Source organism: Barbus barbus, assembly GCF_936440315.1.
Source record: "Barbus barbus genome assembly, chromosome: 32".
NCBI classification, from domain to species: domain Eukaryota; kingdom Metazoa; phylum Chordata; class Actinopteri; order Cypriniformes; family Cyprinidae; genus Barbus; species Barbus barbus.
Genome location: NC_136760.1, coordinates 5213908 through 5232936, shown reverse-complemented (window position 1 = coordinate 5232936; position 19029 = coordinate 5213908).

The following is a 19029-nucleotide window of genomic DNA, read 5'->3' as shown; positions in this document are numbered from 1 at the left end:
GCGGAGCAGGGGGACGCAGCGGTCATATTTCCTTCGGAGCAGAGAGCGCCTTCTGAAGATTCTGCTCCGCTCACTCAACCCAAAATGCCCTTTGGTAATTTGCTAGTTGGAGAATCTGTGGAATAAGCAATAGTTTGTCAATTCTAAAATCCTGTAAAGATTGACAGACATTTTAATAGACCACATTTCCTCACAGTTTAGTTTTTTTAGAAAGTGTGTTTCTTTTATTAACGCCACTAAATAATTCTTTATGTGCATTTCATCTTGTGCGTGTTTTTTATGGGCCTGTTAAGCACATGAGCGCATTTATTTCATCTTGTGTGCATGTTTTGAATGTTCTGTTGCACAATAATTGAAGCCTACTTTTTCAGCTATTTAATTTTTTAGGAAGGTTTGCCAAGTGGCTTCATTAATAATTTTAATTGAATGCATTTAAATTAATAAAATTAAGTTGAAAAAGTGCAAGCTGAACGTCACCCTGGAACATAACCCTTACGAATTTCATTATAAACGGAGAAAAAAACACAATTACACAACTCTCGACATCTGAGCTGCTGAAGATGCCCCCCCCCCCCCATCTAAATGTGTTTATGTATGTGCGAATCATTCGTGATCCATCCTCACGAATTAAGTCGTGGCCTAATGGTCATGGAAAAGTCATGGCCTAATGGTTAGAGAGTCTGACTTGTAATCCAAAAGTTGCAGGTTCGAGTCTCGGGCCGGCAGGGATTGTAGGTGGGGGGAGTGAATGTCCAGCGCTCTCTCCACCCAAAATACCACGACTGAGGTGCCCTTGAGCAAGGCACCGAACCCCCAACTGCTCCCCGGGCGCCGCAGCATAAATGGCTGCCCACTGCTCTGTGTGTGTGTTTACGGTGTGTGTGTGTTCACTGCTGTGTGTGTGCACTTGGATGGGTTAAATGCAGAGCACGAATTCCGAGTATGGGTCACCATACTTGGCAGTATGTCACTTCACTTCACACCTACAGAAGAAGTGAGTTTAAGGTGCTTTTATGAATCTTTGTAAAGCACCTTTCCTAATAACGTGCTAGTTAGCAAGTTCCTCAGCTAAAGTAAACAGTCTCATGAGAACGGCTCGTCACCCCACGGAAGAGAGGAGCTCATTAGCAGTCAGCAGAGCTCATTAGCATTTAAAGGAACATGCACTAAAACGGGTTGCTGAAAACAGAGCTGATTTTGACAGGGTAAAAAGGTTGTTGTTTTATACTTCCATTGAGAAATTTTAACCAAAGTATGCTATAGACTTTTCATTAAGACCCTAAAGAATCATATCAACTTGTGGAATATGGGCATCTGATGACCCCTTTAAGTACCACATCTGGTTGTCATGCCATAAAATATTTTTAATTTGAATGACTTTGTATTTAACGTGAATTTTATAAAAACATTGTAAGTTACTAATTATAACACTTTCGTTGTACAGAAAGACAGCAAAGAACAGTATCATTTCATTATCCAGACTTCAATCTAGCCAGAGTTAAAGCACTCTCAAAAACTCCCATTACAATCACTGAACCGGTTTGCACTGTGAAATGAATATCGTACATCATACATCGTACGCACATCTAAACTTTGTTGTTTCTGATGAATTTGCCAGAGAGCAGAATTCACTCAGTGAGCATGCGCACCGTACAAAACACTGGAGTTTCAGAGATGACTCATCTGAACTGTAGCCTCTGACTGGCTATTGCAGTCATAAGCTCAACAGAATCTTGAGTGATTGGTTATAATGCATAGTGCTGTAAAAACGTGTCTTTCTCTCTAGCTCAGAGCCAGCCAAACTGCTAAAGCAGATTTGAATTTAGCAGCTGGTGATGTGCCGCACTCAATGTTCTAATCACCCTGGTGGGATGATATCAAAAAAAAAATATGAATTGCCTATTTTTTGTCTTTTGGAAGCTGCATTCAAAATCCACTTGGCTCAAAAATGACACCTCTGCTCTCCTCATTAATGTTTACATTGTTTTACCTTGTAAGAGTGGCGTTGCTAATGAACCTGCATCAAATCATGTAACAACAGTGTATTTGCCTCATTATTTTTATCATAAGACCATGTTTGAAGGCCACACAGCATAGAAGAGCAACTTAGCATCAATACAAATGCCAACCACAAGCAGCTTCAGCTAAAATCGTGTTTGTTCCTGTCTGACTACTTTCACAGATATGCAGGCCATGAGGCTTTTATATAATATAATCTGGTTTTTATATTTAAAATATTTGTATAATTGTTTTGTATATTATAAATTAAATATTTCATCACACCTTTCAAGGAATAGTTATTCTATATTCTCAATTCCTTGACTTTAGAGTTTAATTGCATTCTACTGAGGTCTGATCAAACCTAAAACAAAATGAGACATTTGAGCAAATACATGAAGGACAAATGGACTAATTAGAGACATGAATATTCATAAGTAGGAAAACCCCAGAAGCAAACAAACCCTGAGCAAAGAGTACATCTTCAGGACTGCAACAGACATAAGGCTTGAAAAACGCAACAGCTCGGGCACAAAAGTTTTTTTTTTTTTCCAATTTGTAATTTCCAATTTGGACGTTGATATTTGAACAGTTGCTTATTTCATTTTTTGTCCTAAAAAAGAACTAAGCAGGGGAACAGGGCAGCACATTCAACTAGGAGATCATTTGCAGATAACAATCTTCTGCTCAGAAAGTCTAGAGTCCAATTTCCAATGCACACTTGTTCTATTACCTTTATCTAAGCGACTTTGGTTGGCCAAAACCCCACATAACATAGTACTGTTTAGTTTTGCATCTTTGTTAAAGCTAAGTCTAATAAAGCAAATAACTTAAATTGACAGCATATTAAGGTGTATATTTCCAACAAATCTGTAATTTTGACCATTTATGGATGAAAGTGAATTGCCCATGTACTGTTAATTGATCATTTTAAGCATTTCTTTATTTGCTTAGTCCCTTTAAGTCAAGTTAGTCCACTCATAGCTACGGAAGTTCTAAGCGGCCATGCATTATTATAATTTTTCTGTCTTGTTTTCTCGTGATCACGACTTAATTTTCTCGTGATCTCGACATAACGAAAGTTGTTTTGTCGTTATCACGACTTAATTTTCTTGTGATCTCGACATAACGAAAGTTGTTTTGTCGTTATCACGACTTAATTTTCTCTGTGTATTCGGCATGAGAAAATGCTATAGAAGCAGCATCATCGCAGCATCATGGATGATCGTATTCGCTTTTACTTTGATCAGGGACTCACTCAAACTGAAATAGCTCTGTGTCTGTCAGTGATTGACGACTTACACATAAGTGTTCGACACTTGAGAAGGAGGCTGTCGGGTCTGCAACTTTATCGTCGAAGACAATATAGCGACCCTGATTTTCTCACGATAGCTACAATTACGTCGTGAGAAAACGTTTTTTACGTTGAGATCAACAACTTTCGTTATGTCGAGATCACGAGAAAATTAAGTCGAGATAACGACAAAACAACTTTCGTTATGTCGAGATCACGAGAAAATTAAGTCGTGATAACGACAAAACAACTCGTTATGTCGTGATCACAAGAAAATTAAGTCGTGACAACGACAAAACTCGTTATGTCGTGATCACGAGAAAATTAAGTCGTGACAACGACAAAACAACTCGTTATGTCGAGATCACGAGAAAATTAAGTCGTGATAACGACAAAACAACTCGTTATGTCGTGATCACAAGAAAATTAAGTCGTGACAACGACAAAACTCGTTATGTCGAGATCACGAGAAAATTAAGTCGTGATAACGACAAAACAACTTTCGTTATGTCGAGATCACGAGAAAATTAAGTCGTGACAACGACAAAACAACTCGTTATGTCGAGATCACGAGAAAATTAAGTCGTGATCACAAGAAAACAAGACAGAAAAATTATAATAATGCATGGCCGCTTAGAACTTCCGTACATAGCAATTTTCGTAGCATAAATTATTATATAGGTTTATATAGGTCAAAAAGTATAATTAACCATTATTATAATTAAAGTTCATGATGATTCTATGATTCTAAACTGAGTTCTCATAGTTATGCTATGCTCAGTATATCAAATAAATATATACATTTCTGCTTGAGATGTTATTGAAACCGAGCCAACATATTCAAGCCGCTCAAAATTCTGTTCTTGCAAGAATAACATACACAATTCCTCTGATCTTAGTGGGGTGCTAAACCATAAATAACATATGAAGTTACCAATAATAGGAAGTCGAGTGCCAACATATGATGAAGGATTGTAAATGCATAGTTTGTGTGGTGTTCTTTAAGACCTACCGCAAACACACAGTGTCATGTGCAGTGTTATGTTTCTGTCATCAGATCATCATCATAACTGATGTTCAAAATATTTTGAACACACTGCAGTAACAATGTCCCAAACAGATCTTTAATACGTTTTATGAGTGCTGTGTTTTTCTGTGATGTGTATGAACCTTCAGGCTGAATCCTTTTAAAGTCAAGCTCTCTAACAGACTACAATTTTGCCTTGAGCAAGTATGCAAAATTGGTCTTTTTTAATGCACAGTTTGTCATTTAGGTTTTAAATCAGTGGAAAAATAGAAGTTGACAAGTCATCACAGTGTATAAAATGGCTAGGGTTGGGCAATGAAAGGAATGCAATAATTGTAGTATAATTTTAAAATTACACTAATTTAGGAAAATTCATGCTGGTCTAAACAGTTTTTTTCAGGGCGTAGGCAACCTGAATCCATCCCAGAGGGTCAAATGAAGGTATGATGGGATCAACGCTCCAAAGAACTTTTTCCTCATCAAATCCTGGTCTCCCACAGTATGATTCATGCGTAAAACTCTTTAATGGTTTATGTTAATACTTAACCCAAATGCCAACATCTTGTGTAGCACAATCCAATTACTGCCTTAAAACCAACTCTAAGACTAGTAAAACTGCTTTCAAATGGATTAGAATAAATAAAAAAAAAAATCCAGGGTTTTCTGGTTAGGGGGAAAATGTTAAGATTCTAATATGACTTCTTGTGGGATTTAAAAGCCAATTATGATACCGTATGTAAACAATCTTTTGTAAATTTGGTTGATATTTTGGTAAATTTGACTGAAATTGCCAATTGCTGCAGGGTTTGTTTTTTGTTTGATCAATTTAAAGGGAATCTTTAAAGGAATTTAAAGTGCACCCACAAATGAAAATTCTGTTATTAATTACTCACTTTCATGTCGTTCCAAACCCGTAAGACATTTGTTCATCTTCAGAACACAATTTAAGATATCTATGATGAAATCAGAGAGCTTTCTGACCCTGCATAGACAGCAATGCAACGTATGCATACTCTCATAACTGTGCATCAAAGACTGACACAAATAAGAAATTGTTGAATAAAGTCGTTATTTTTGTTTTCATCGCACACAAAAAGTAATCTCGTAGCTTCATAAAATTATTTGACTATTTTAACAATGTCCTTACTATCTTTCTGGGCCTTGAACGTTGTAGTTGCGTCTATGAACACAGACGGGTTTGTAAAGACAAGGGTGAGTAATTAATCACAGAATTTTCATTTTTGGGTGAACTATCCCTTTACGTGTCAAACAATTGTGAAAAGTGATTGTTAATGGAAAGGAATGTCAGTTTGATCTGCATGGCTACAGTTCTTCCAGCCCTCTTCCAGCCATATCTTGATAGTTTTTGTGTAGCTGAGGGCTCGTCAGAGTTGGAGTTCGAATCCTGGGTGGAGTAAAAAAGGAAGTTGATTCAGTACAAGAGGGCAGAAGTTTCTTATGTTCCTGTCGTTCTTCAAGGCAACAAGCCAGAAACAAGCCGTGTGCCTATACAAGGTTTCAGTGTTTACAGCACACAGGCTTATTTGTGAGTAATATATTCCCAAAGCTTTTTTCTTTATTAATTAAAAGATGTCCCATGGACTGACAAAGGCGCCGTTGTCATGGTGCTGGCACAAATAAAATGCCTACACAACTCTCGACATCTGAGCTGCTGAAGATGGCATCAAAGAAGGCAAACGAATCCTTGGCTGTTTATGTCACTACAGTACACCCCTGCACAAACACAAAGCATATAAAAAGTAGCTATAGCCTGCTGTGTTTGTGGTGCCACAGCTAATTATGCCTTGTGTTCGTGTAACCTTTGCGCCTTGCATTCATTCAAAAGTACGTAGATAAATAAGGCTTAATCTAGTAAATGGAGAAAGGAAAGCCCAGGAAGCGTGCATTAGAGCAGAAATCTGATAAAACACAAGTGCTTTGGCTAGCTGCTCTTGAATAACTGCAGGACTTTGCTGATGCTGGGATCCATATATGGTGTTAGTCTGTAATTCAGCTTTTAAGATCAATTATTTGTGGATAAAGAAAGACGTGTCCCATACCTGCTGAAATCATTCATTTTATCATTGACCTTCACACCAGTATCTCTCTTAAGTAAAAAGATCATTTTAAGTTGAGACAAATGTCTCATTAGCTGTAAGTGGTGGGGGTAAATAATCTAGTCCAGACTGAATAATAATGCAGTATTTGCAGCAACAGCTGTCATGGAACCACTTTTGTTAAGGTCAATTACATTGAAGGCCACTTAACCCCAAAGGCACAGTGTTGACAGAACAAGGTTTTAAAGGGATAGTTCACCCAAAAATTTAAATTCTGTCATTAATTACTCACTCTCATATCGTTCCAAACCTGTAAGACCTTTGCTCATCTTCAGAACACAAATTAAGATATTTTTGATGCATTACGAGAGCTCTCTGATCCTCCCACAGACAGCAAGGATCATTACACGATTAAGGCTCAGAAACGTAGCAAGGAGATCATTAAAATAATCCATGTGACATCAGTGGTTCAACCATAATTTTATGAAGCTACGAGAATACTTTTTATGTGCAAAGAAACTCAACCATTCAACTCAAATTCATCCATTCGTCTCCTCCGCATCACCCTATAGCGGCATTTGGGAGAGTATCACATACAAACAACGAATGCGACGTATGTACGCGTAGACGTAGTTTATGTTCAGATCAAAGCGTAAACACCGTAACAGCATATCCGTGTATGGTGCTGCTGACACAGAACAGCATACGTTGTTTACATATGCGGTACTCTCCAAAATAGCACTATAGGGTGAAGCGGAGAAGATGAATTGTTGAATAAAGTCGTTATTTTTGTTTTGCTTGCGCACAAAAGAGTATTCTCATAGCTTTGTAAAATTACGGTCTATCCCTTTAAGCTCTGTAACTTTCTTAAGTTATTTCTATGTTGAACACACACACACACACAAATGGGTTCTTCAGCTGTTCTTTGGGGTAATTGAGGTTTTATATAGCACCGCTACCATACCGTTTTTTGGGGTGTTTGATAGCACCACTGCCATACAAAGAACCTGATAAGCCCCTGTATAGTTCAGGTTAGTTCAGTGTACCAGGTTAGGTACACTGACATACATTACTGTACACTGAACTTTCTCACTCACATTATATTCTTCTGCTTGTGATGTACACTCTTTAAAAGTTTGGTGTAAGTAAGAGTTTATTTATTTTTATGTTCTATTCAGTGAGGACACATTGACTTGATGTTAGGTGAAAGTAAAGACATTTATAGTGTTAGAAAAGTTTCTATTTCAAATAAATGTTCTTTTGACCTTGATCACGGTTTACACAAAGCAGCACATCTGTTCTAAGTGTAGATATCAATAAGAAATAATACATTTATTGAGCACCAAATCAGCATATTAGTATGATTTCTGAAGGATCATGTGACACAGCCATCACAGAAATAAATGAAATTTTAAAATATATTGAAATAGAAAACTGTTGTAATATTTTTAACATTACTGTTTTTATTGTATTGATCAAATACAGTAAATACAGCATTTGTGAGCATAAGACTGTTTGTTCAAAAACTTTCTGACCCCAAACCTTTGAACAGTAGTGTACATTAAAAGCAGTAATGCCCTTTATTGTTTTTGTAATATGTACTTTTCCTTTTTTTATTAATTTGAATCCATTTAAAAATTGAACTTTTAAAAAATTGGGTTGTGTATTTTATTTTTCTTACTCCTTAAAGTGCATTGAATAAGATATAAATAAACCTTGTCTAAGAGCCTCTAACACAACCCTGAATATCAAAGATTTGATGCCACTAACACTGAAAACATTGGCCAGTCTATTGATTAGTTCTTCCTGTGTTGATTGCATCAACATGACTTCATTTTGTGGACTGGTTCACTCCTCAACGCTGACGACTCTGATTGAAACCGGCAAATTTGATTCAGCTCATCATTACCTCTGATATTAATGTTCTTGTTACCACAGAAACACACACACCATGTGAGAGCAAATGCTCCTTGAACATCAGTTATAATGGTTTAAAACACACTCTACTAACCTTTTTGCCCTCACTTCCCATATGTAGGGAGAAACAAGAAGCTAAGTGTGTATATAATAAAGAAATTGCATGCAAAAATTAAAATTCAGTCATTCCCCCCCAAAAAAAAAACTGTATGAGAAAGAAATGTTCTCTGAAATTATGCATTGGCTTTGGAACTTACATTAATGTTACAGATATAATTTACATCACATATCCATTATTATCCCATTCGATTTCTTTAGTGGTTCCCTTTTTAAGATTCTAATACCTTATCTTAGCTGACAGTGGAAATAAATTGCTGCAAGGTCAAAAAGAGAGTTGCAGCAGTGTTTTACATATATGTAAAAATCTCTTCTGATTATGTAAAAACATACATCTGAATTCTGTGCCGCTTGTTGCCTTTGACTTTATCACATCACAATGTAGCCTTGATATGAGCTGTTTCTGTTTCTTGGATGATAACTGGAATAGACTTGTTGCAATCAAATTATTGGTGGGGCAATTCCTGATGAGATGTTAAAATGTTCTCTCACCCCGGTGATCTTATCACTTAAAATAAACGAAACAATTCAGACCAGCTTAGATCCAAAATTCAGCTCATGCAAATCTTATCCAATATTACACGCAGGAAAGAATAAACAGTTCTCTGTTTTTCTAGCAGGAGTATTTGTATTCTTCAACATATTTAATGAAACCCATCACACCTTATCATCCTCTAAACAAATAAAGCATGTTATTTTAAAATCAAATTTTAGCTAGACATCTGAAGTTATTGAAATTAATGTTTTAAGTGTTTGTGCGAGTACAGCACCAAAACCACCCTCGGGCTCTCTGAACTTGGCCTTTGAAAAACTCCAGCAAATGGGGTCAAATAAATGCATATAGTCACATTTTTTTTGCTTTGAGAATCATTTTCAGAATTTTGTTTCACTGTTCTATGATGGCATTGTCCTGTTGAGGATAAGCCACAATACAGTGTTCTCTGAAAATCTTATCAAACATGTTTATTAAATGCTGTCAGAAAAAAAAAAAAAAAAAAAAAAAGTTGCTGATGCAGGTGTAACGGTAGAGGACTCAGACAAGATGTTAGCAAAAGTAACAGGTTTATTGACAGTTTTGATGAGCAGATGGGTGATGATCAGGTAAGCAATCATACTTGGAATCCTGGTAATCGAGATGATCTGTGATGATGATATTTCCTTTTTCCACAGCGGAGTCGAAGGACGAGCGGAGCGCACACCTCACTTCCACGACGAACTCAGGAGCTACACACAGAGAGACAGACCGGGGAACACTGGAGCAGACGGCTAGGAGCAAACACAGAAGGTACGTAGACAGAGCGGCGAGTATCATCAAACAATACAGTGAGAAGTCCTCTTCGTAAGGTACGAGACTGGACATTGGAGTGAAGTGAGATGTGTGAATATATGGGGTGCTTGATGAGGGTTCCAATGACGTGCAGGTGTGCTCAATGATTAGCGGAGGTGGAATCAGGTGCAGGTGAAAGTGATCGGTGACGCTGGAGACAGGCCATTCTGTGACAGCAGGTCCCACAAGACCATCATTTTCATCATGAACCCACCGTCATATTTGTCCAAATCATTATGACTATTTTTTTTTTATTAGCTTTTAATTTTATATTTTCAGCATTCATTTTAATTTTAGTTAAATTTTTTTGTAATTTTGTTATTTGCTTTGTCTTGATTGTGTCTCTTGGTCTCATTCTTTGAAATGCTTTTCCCAGCCTTTAATGCAGCCAATTCCAATTGTTGATAGTTTTGGGGAGTTTCTGCCTTTACTCTCCTCTTCAGCTGGTGAAATTCATGTTCAATCAGATTTATATCTAGAGACTGACTTGGGCAATCTAGGACTTTCCATTTCTTTGGCCTTATAAATTCCTTGACTGAACTGGCAGGGTGTTTTGGGTCATTGTCCTGATGCAATATGAAGCACTTCCCAGTGAATCTGGTGGCATTTTCTTGAATATTGGTAGGCAAGATGGTTTTGTACCCTTCCAAATTCATTCTGCTACTGTCATCATACATTAAGTCATCAGTAAAGTTGAGAGGGCCTGTTCCAGAGCAGGGCTCCAGACAAAAAAAATCGAGTAAGGAGCCATTGGCTCCTATAAAAGAAAAACTTAGGCGCCAAATTATTTTTTTAGGTGCCACAGAATAAAAGTGGTTTATTTTATTATTATCATTTTATTTTTCCCCCCTATTTTAACATTTCAATCATTTTGTCATGTGTTTATGTCTTATCCTTTCTAGGCTTTATCAGCATTTTAATCCATCTTGTAGATGATCAGGTCGACCGGGGGACTAAGGTTCACTTAAAGTGTGAATTAAATGTCTTTTACAACTTGAAATATACAGTCACAAAGAATTGTTCGTTACACAGAATCTGTACCAATATCATGGACCATAAGCATCACTTGGCAACTGAGAGCAGTGCAACCTATAAATGTTGTCACGTCTTTCACACATTCAGTCTGTTTTTCTTCATTAGTAAAATGCAATTTTATAGGAGGAGTTGAATCATGTACAACAGAATAAGTAAAAATATTAATATGCAACAGCGCATAAATATAGCAAAACGCTCCTCTTTATAGTTATTTTTCTAGCTGACTGATGAGTTTATGGACACTGAGTGGTTATTCTGAGGTAAATGTATTACAATGCAATGTTTACAAGCTTTATACATTTCCTCAGTTTGAAACACAATGAGCTTTTACATAAAACATTTCAGTAAGTTGTACTATAGGCTTTCTTATTGCCTACCTTTTGATAATGTTCATTTCATACTATAGTAGTAAATCGAAATATATAATGGGTTCACTTGCTGCTTTAACTGAAGTGCTAAAGAGATCGCGCCTGAGCGATCAGGAAGTCCATGCATTAACAGAACACAGCATATAGACTAAGATCTCGATAAGAAGAAGCCATAGTAGTAATGATTATAAATGAGAATTGTTGACGATATTGCCAGTATCCACAGAGCTGACAGCTTTACCTGTTGAAGTTTGTTCAAGTTGTGCACGAAATAGACACGGCTTTTCTGCACTTGCACTTTGGGGCTGTTTACACCTGGTCACTTCATGCATTTTTTCCTGATCGGATAGCTATCTGATCCTGAAAAGACCAGGTGTAAATGCCGTCCGAAACGCATTCGAGACGGATATAAATCCAATCGCTCGAACCACTTCAGGAGGTGGTCTGGGCGAAACCGGACAAGTGTAAATGCATCTGGTTGTTGAAACCACATATGGTAATTTTACTCCTCCCATAATATTAAAATAATAGACGTGCGAGAGCGTTTTATAGGCTATATGGCATGTTATAGTCAGATATGACAGCGCAATGCAACAAGCATCACCGCGGATGAGTAGCGGAGTATTTCTTCAGCAAGCGACGCGCAAACTGAATGAACCTGAAAGTAAGTCGCAGACGCTCAACACACAATCTTCTTCATTAAAAGTAGCGAGACTAGCCTATCTTTCCAGTGCTGATGCCGCGCGCTCTCTTGTTGCGGTCTGTGATATTAAAATTAGCTGATAATTAATAAAATTATCCATTGCTTTCATTGACGTGAACTCCGTTATATTTGCATATGAAGCGGGAATTGAAGAACGGATTTATATCGGTTTTGCGAAGACACATTTATGTGGCCAAGTGTAAATGGGGAAACGTTTTAACAAATCATATAGATATCCGATCAGAGAAAATGCAGGTGTAAACAGGCCCTTTCAGGTCTCTCTCACTGCGTTCAGCAGACTGTGTGCGGCAGAGACGAGGACTGTTTGAAACTCTTTTCCAGTAAAACTTTGATGCGCATCGTCTTATGTAAGTTTAATATGTGAACATAACAAAAGATGTGAGCGCAAAACAATCGGGAAAATAGTCCTTTCATGCAAATTATATATAGTCGCCAGTGGCGACCTCAGCAAAAACTTCACTCGCAAATTAATATTTTTGTCGCAGTTTGGAGCCCTGCAGAGGCAGCCATGCATGCCCATGCCATGACACCACCTCCACCATGCTTTACAGATGAGGCTGTATGCTTGGGATCATTTGCAGCTCCCTTTTTTTCTCCACATTTTTGATAAAGGTTAGATAAAGGTTCATCTTTGTCTCATCGGTCCATAAACACAGTTCCAAAACTCTTCTGGCTCACCTTTGTGCTTTTTTGCAAACTCTAATCTTGCCTTTCTATTGTTGGTGCTGGTCAGAGGTTTGCATCTTGCTGTGTAGCATCTGTAATTCTGTGTCAGTCTCCTGAGGACAGTAGATTGTCAGAGCATCACCCCAGCTTTCTGGAAGTTGTTGGTGATTTTACTGACACGTCTTTTAGGGTTCATTTTCACAGCTTTTATGATTTGTCTGTCATCAACTACTGTTGTTTTCTCAGCCGATCAGGTAGTTGTTAGTTGCTGGTGTCGCTGGTGGTTTCCAAACTCTTGATTTCTCCATGCCCTTTGTTTTTGCTAGAGCTCTAATTGACTTCCTCTTTTCTTTTAGCATCCAAATTGCTTGCTTTTTTTCTCAAAGTCAGCTCCCTCATCTTCATCCTGGTTTGTGTGTCATCATTGAATGCAAGATTCAGAATACAGAAGTAATGGATATAACTGATACGACACATTACCTGCTTTTAATATCTGAAGAATTAATGCAACAGGACACAGCTGATCACTTAGAAAGACCTGAGAGGCAACTGTTCCAATACTTATGCTCACATCAGATAGAGGGATGAACTTCTTAGCTGATAAAACATCTATGTGTTGAATCACCCAATAATAAAATGTGACATTCTGTAGTTTTGTCTCATATTCATCTTTTAATCATATTTGTAAATGTCTTGACTCCACAGCCAACAGAGCAATTTTGTCTTTACTGTTCCAATACTTTTGGAGGGCACTGTATTTCATACTGTATAATGCCAAGGCATCATTTCATTTAGTTTATCTAATATTTATATTTTATTTCAGCTTCTACTCAATTAACAAAATGGTTTAATAGAGTGGTGGATACGGTGGCCGAGAGAGCTCATAGAAAAAAACACCTGCAAATTAAGAAAACAACTTCCTCAATTTTACAGCGCAGACGCTGCAAATACTCACAACACAACCAAACAAAGAAATGCACTGCAAATAGAAAAAAAATGCCTGCAGATTAAGAAAACAACTTTCATCAATTTGACAACAAACACGCTGCAAATGCTCACAACACAACGAAAGAAAGAAAGGCACTGCAAATACAATTTATTTGGTTGTGTTGTGAGCATTTGCACCACCTGCTGTCAAATTGATGAAGATGTTTTCTTGATTTGCTGGTGCTTTTTCTATTTGCATGTGTTTTCTGAAGTTGCAGCGCATTGAGCTCTCTCGGCCACCGTAGGTGGAACTATGACGTCACTTTCCCCTACTCTATATCTGTATAGTTTTAAGTACTGATGATTATAAATAATTTTGGATTGTCAAGCATAAGTACAAACCATCTTGAAAGTGGTCCATGTGTTTTGTGCACTATATGATGAACTGATTCATGAATGAATCAATTCTTCAACAAATACATTTTAGTGATTCAATTAAAAAAAACAGATTGAAAGAATTGTTCATTAATCCGACTGATTCGGTTCTTCAACTCACTGACTCAGTAATCTGGTTGCAGCTGTTCTACTGGAGAAGAAGATTATCAGGGAATCATGCAGAGTTATCATATACTTCAAAAGATTTGGAATTTGGCACAAGTCATAAAAAACACTTTTATGATTCTTTCACGGTGGTTTGACCATAAAAGTCAACCAGTACATTATTCAAAACATCTCCTTTTGCATTCTACACTCTTACAAATAAAGGTGCTTCACGATGCCATAGAAGAAACTTTTTGTCTAAATGGTTACATAAATAACCTTAAACATCTGAAGAACCTTTCTGTTTCACAAAATGTTCTTTGTGGCGAATAAGGTTCTTCAGATTATAAAAAGGTAAGCAAGAGATTTGCTTTGACTGAACGGTTCTTTGTGGAACCCAAAATGGTTATTCTATGGCATTGCTTGAAGAACCTTTTGAAGAACCTTTATTTTTAAGAGTGTATGAAAGAAAGGAAGTCCTACAGAAACATCATAAGTAAATGAAGACAGAGTTTGCTAATTTTTTAGTGAACAAATCTGTCAAGGTTTGTGCCACGGAGTGTCTGTGCAAGGTGGTGACACTGTCAAGCTACATTATGAATAACAAGGTTTAAATTTATAGCACTGACTCTCTTCATTGAATCTAAGTGCTGCTCATCTGATTTCAGTCTCTCCTCAGCTGCATTGTTAGCGATCCTGCATTCCTGAAAACTATCCCAAATACACATCTCATTCAACTCTTCATTTCCACTAATGGGATAACAGCCGGCAAGCGTCAAATTCATTTTTAACTATGCTAATTTTATGACTCTTGAAGACCATAAAAGTGCCACGGATTTGGCCTGAAACATGTGATTCATGATTTTATTACATCTATGAACTCACCAGACGAGATGAACCTTAATTGCGTATAATATTGTTCGGATACAATAATAGCGGGTCACCTGATACCACCAGAGGGAACATTCAAATTTGCCAAGCAGTCATAAGACCCAATAAATTTTTAAGTGTGACATTCCAGCAGAGATTGTTGCCCTCTTCTGGAGCTTGTGGCATAAAATGCACGCAGCCTGAATAATTCTTTTGCAGAAGAATAACACAACTGTCAAGCTGTAATATTTTTAAATGAGCTATGAATATCAAGACTTGGATTGTGCTCATTAAAATGTTCCTGTCCGAGTGTCTTTTAGGACTTTTCTAAAGAATCTCTCTGGCTGAATTCTTACAAAACAATGATGAAAATGAAATACATCATATACTGTTTTATGTGAGTGAACGATGCATTCCAGCATGAAACAATGTGTGGCCTTTACCATGCTGACTGGTCCATTGGGCAGTTGCATGATTTTCTCCTGCAAGCAAACTTGCTTTGATTAGTCATTCAGTATCTATGAATACTTCAGTAGTTTAGTAGTCATCAGCTGGCCTACATGGAATCTGCAACATCCATCATTCAAAATCTGTACTCATCACATGCCCCTTTTTCAGCTCCATTTAGCACATTTTCAATGTTTAATGGCAATCCTCAGAATACTACAGTTTCAACAGTTTTCATTACACAGTCACATTTCTGAACAGGCAAAATGACCGAAGGGAACGGGATAATTAGTGCAATGGTCAGGGCTGGCAAAATTAAGTATGAATATTTGATTTTATTTTAGTTATTTTTATTTTGTGATTGTGAGATTGGGTTTTGTCTGAATGTGACTTTATATCACACAATTTGATTATATCTTGTAAATTCTCAATTTAATTTTAATTTATTTGTATCTCACATATGTGACATTACACATCATAATGTGAGTTTGTATCTGAGAGTAAGTCTATACCTTGTCAAAACTATGAGAAAATCGTGTTTACAAGATATATACCTTTATTTCTCACAATAAGACAATATTTTATAATGTTAAAATTAAATGAGAAAACAATTTTTACTTCTCACAATATTACAACTTTTGACTTTATATTACACAGATGTGAATTTATCTTGCCAAAATAATGATACATTTGTATTTATTTTATATCTTAATGTGACTTCATATCTGAAAATGTAACAATAATTTTGACTGTTTCACAATATGACTTCACAAAAGTGATGCTATCTTTTAAATAATAATTTTAACTTTATATCTCACAAATCACAATGTGACTCTATATTTCAGAATATGGCCAAAATTATTAGTAAATTGTATTAATACCTCACAATATGATATCCCAATCTCACAATAGGATTTCTTGTAATTGGGACTTTGCATTTATGTTTTGTAATGTGATATTATTACTTAATGTAAACATGGTAACACTTACAATAAGTGTCCATCAGTTAACATTAATGTATTGACCAACATTAATCATTTGTTACAGTATTTATTCATCTTTGTTAATGTTAGATAATAGTTGTGTTAATTAACCTGTACAACTTTTGATTTTAATAATGTGTATGTTAATGTTGAAATTAACATTAACCGAAATTTAAAAATGCTTTAGTAGTAGTTTCATTGTTAGTTCATGGTAACTAATGTAGTTAAGCAATGTTAAGACATGGAAACCTTTGGGAGTAAACCCTGTTTTTTAATTATTTATAAATGTTTTACTTTGGAGCAGAAATTATCTGTAATAGGAAATGTGGGTAATGACAAGTAAAAACTACCATCAGCCAAGCTCCTAATCCAACCTGGGTGTTTCTTCAAATGCACCCCTTCATTCTTCTGTGCGCAGCTAAAAATACACATTTTCTCCCTGAGGCCAAAATTTCATTCCAGATTTGTGGTTCCTCTCAGTCTATCTATTCTCAGTGCCAGTTTATGGGCATTCATATGTCACATCGGTGGGTATCCAGAGTAATTATGTGGCCGATCTCGGTCATGTGTGCTGGGTCTGAGGTTGAACTGGCTTTATCCTTTCACAGTTTTGCTTAGTATGTGAGAGTATGGGAAAAAAGCATGTGCTCTGAACAAAAGCAAGGTCATCTAACTTCATCTTTTTGAACTACCAAGAAAACATTACTGTTTAGAGGCAGATAAGTACAAAGGCATCTATCTTAAGGCCAGTTCCCCTGTTGATTCATACAGTTACGGTGCGTGGTTTTGGTAACCAGCATTATCTACACTTGTTATCAGCATGTTCATGCTCTCGTTCTTATCTGAGCATGACCGTGTGCCTGTGCATATTTATCTGGTTGCACACGTTAGCACATGCATGCAAAGGAAAAATGCAGGTCTTAAAGTGCAGATGTACTATAGCTGTACCTGCCGCTCTCAGACACCCTCACTAATTTACTTTGAATTTACTCTGTGTGCACAAACTGTCACATGACATTGGCTACAGACATGAGCTAAGATCAGTGCTCCTGGAGTTGCAGCTAGAAAACCACATTAAAATGTAACAAGCTAGTGCAGAGGATCCAGAGGACTTGGATATACTCAGCACTGTTGCAACGGGTACTAAATATACCCCCCATGTGTCACAAGGTCTATAAATACCCATGAGTCATAGTTATAGCACTAGCCCAGGAAAGACTGAAAAAGGTCCATGAGAGGACATGTTGCTGTTAGCTCTAACATGGCCTTGTAAAACATTTAAATGTCCTTACTGGGCAGCCCTCCAAATTTTATAAAGGCCCGGATTGATTTACTTTTAGTCATTCCAAGCTGATCCGTCAATGAAACAAGCGAAGAGAGCAGAGGACAATAGGAGAGAGGAAAGAAAATGGGTCTCCCTGCAAAAAAGAAACAAAAACACTCAAATAAAGGGACTGAGATATGACATACTGTATCATTTTTGTTGTTTGTGCATTTCAGTAATATGACACGAGCCGATATGACTGTAGATGATTGTGAATGTCAAATTGCTTTTGTACAACTGTCCAATAAACAACAGTATATTAAATAACTTCAATTCCACGCCCAGTATTGTCACTATTGTTGCCCACCAATGAAAATGGTATCAGACAAAACTACTGCAGAACAAACTGTTGCATGTTTCTGATCAATACACAGTGTTAATTTATACAAACACTGGTAATTGGAATGTTAGTAACCAAACAGCAGACAGTAACCATTGACTTTCCATACAATGGGAAAAAATACTATGGAAGGCAATGGCTTTCATCTGTTCAGTTACCAACATTCTTCAAAATATCCTTTTTTGTGTGTGTGTTCAACATACTTTGGTTTGAGGGCTAACTCTCACTATTAACTAACTCCTAACTATTCTTGGGTTTTGCTTCTAGTTGAATTTTCAAGTCTAATTTTGTAGTTTAGTCCTGTTTCCTGGTTTGCCATGTAATTCCCCTGACCCTCATGTCATCCTGCCTACTGTATGTCATGTTTTGATTGGTTGCTGTAGTCTTGTGCCTTGTTCCCCATCGGTCAGTTTGTTTGACCTGTATTGTTTGGTATTTATAGATCTCATGTTGCCATTGTCTCTGGTCGAGTATTGCTTGTGTAACCACTGTTTGTGAGTTTGTTCCATGTTTCTGTTCATGTTTCACCATGCCATGCCAAGCCATGCCTTTGTTTATAATGTATTTGCTCACTTTTGGATATCATTAAACTTCACATGGATTCTATATTAACTCACATCAGTGAACTCCGTTACAGACTATGACTTAATAATCCCACAATTTGGGGATTATTAATAATTAGTTAGGTAGTTGTAAAGTTTAGGTATGGATTAAGGGATTCAAATTATGATCATGCAGAATATGGCATTAATATGTACTTTATAAGTACTAATAAACAGCCAATATGCTAGTTATATGCATCCTAATAGGCAACTAGTAAATAGTGTGAACTGGTCCTTAAAATAAAGTGTTACCAGAAACTCATACAGGTTTGGAACAATTTAGATCTGAGTTAATGATGACAAATGAGATTTTGATAATTTAGACAGTATGTAAAATAATAGCTGCATGCATGTTTTTTTTTGTATCATATGTGGCTAATATAGTATGATAAGGAGCTTGTACTTGAGGAAAAACTCAGCATTTTGTTTTTCAGAGGCTGAAAAGCTGAAACAAAATGACTCAAAC